Source organism: Halyomorpha halys, unplaced genomic scaffold (genome assembly GCF_000696795.3).
Source record: "Halyomorpha halys isolate HHAL.00 unplaced genomic scaffold, Hhal_1.1 Scaffold1165.1, whole genome shotgun sequence".
Taxonomy (NCBI): Eukaryota; Metazoa; Arthropoda; class Insecta; order Hemiptera; family Pentatomidae; genus Halyomorpha; species Halyomorpha halys.
Genome location: NW_027106615.1, coordinates 149773 through 151318, shown reverse-complemented (window position 1 = coordinate 151318; position 1546 = coordinate 149773). Strand labels below are relative to the sequence as shown.

General features: G+C 31.7%; 1 protein-coding gene across 1 annotated transcript in view; it reads left to right on the top strand.

The window, feature by feature from the left end:
* The first annotated feature begins 312 nt into the window (after nt 1–312).
* LOC106688626 (alpha-tocopherol transfer protein) overlaps nt 313–1546 on the top strand; it is a 30959-nt gene continuing 29725 nt past the window's right edge. Inside the window, exon 1 of the mRNA XM_014433187.3 lies at nt 313–468. The gene's annotated coding sequence lies outside the window, so the exon portion shown is untranslated. The remainder of the gene's footprint in view (nt 469–1546) is intronic.

Genomic DNA, 1546 nt, shown 5'->3' with positions numbered 1-1546 from the left:
ATGTATATAAAGAGATGTACCGAACCCAATAAAGTAGTATGTTACAGCAGTTCACACGTGTTACATCTTATTCCTTCATCTCTTTTTTGACATTTGGCATTCGCCGATACTAAACTTTATATATATATATATATTTACAGTAGTATCAATCCCTTTTCCAGCTCTCTGGAGCAATGGATTGTGACAAATTGGGTATTGAAAGATTTGGAATTTAATGGAGAAGTGACAAATCTCAATTTCGATAAACTTTGCATTAGAACTTTAAAAAAATATGAAAGTTTTCAAATCTTTATAGAAAAATACATATTTAATGTGAGAGTTATCGCAGGAGTTAAATAGTCATGATATATTTCTGTAGATTAGGAAATAAAATACAGAGCAACAGGTAGGAGGTAGGTGGCCTGGAGTAGGGGAACCGAGTGGAAGATCAGTGTGCGTCCAGCAGCCCGACGGTCCTCTACTACGACAGTAAGTCCTTCAGCTCTTACATCGGGTAGAATTGAATTCAATTGTACTCCCTCCTATTTACAATTATAGCACGGAGGAATAATGTGATTTCAATTTTAATAATAATGGATAATATATCAAAAGTGCTCTTCCTATTTTATCGCGAATTGAATAATAAATCAAACCTGTTTTAGTCTCTGGATATTTCATATTACAATCCAACGTAGACCACTGGTGTTAGTGTTCTCTAGTAATTGCATGTAGGTGGCTGTAATGGTCGTGATTGGCCGAACAGTACAAGAGTCCGGGGAGTGGGGAAGAAGTTATTTCAACCCATTATTGTAACTCTAATTAAAACTACATAGAGCTACTGATGAAATTTGATGACTCTGGCAATCATAGTTATAGAAAATAAAAAATAGCTCTTTTGGAGCCGATAAAAAACTAAATATAACATCATTTAAAGAAGAGTTAATTTTCTAAAATATGAGCCCTAAAAGAGTTATTTACGTTTAATACTTTCCGATAAGTACTTCTTTTAAAAGAAACCTTTTATAAATAAAAATCAGTAGTCAGTGAACTTAATGTAGGAAAACTATATCCCAGGAACCAATGAACGTCCAATACAGATCTCCATTACCACTCATATTAAAGCTAGTTCAATGTGCTATAAAATAGTTTATGAAGTTAATCTTCGTAGGTGTAGTAGTTTTTATAGCATTGGACAAAATAAAATTTACCTAAAGTTGATATAAATAAGACTTACACAAAATATAATTAATTAGTACTACAATATAACAATTCAGAATCACTGACGTAACAGGGTGTGGTAAAAGATTCTTTAGGAGTGAAACAAAGTTGATATTAGTATTTAGCATATCAATAAACCATCAAATATGAATCTTTAGAAAAAAATTAGAAAATAAAATATATATAAGAAGATGGTCAGGGTTGCGGTCAAAAGTGAAACAAAAATAGTTTACAACTATTTATTTTCCAACGTTTCGCCCCACTTTGCAGGGCTTCATCAGGGCTAAAAAGATACAAAATGAAACTATGTTAAGATAAAATGATAGAAATAAAAATAAAAAGATACAAT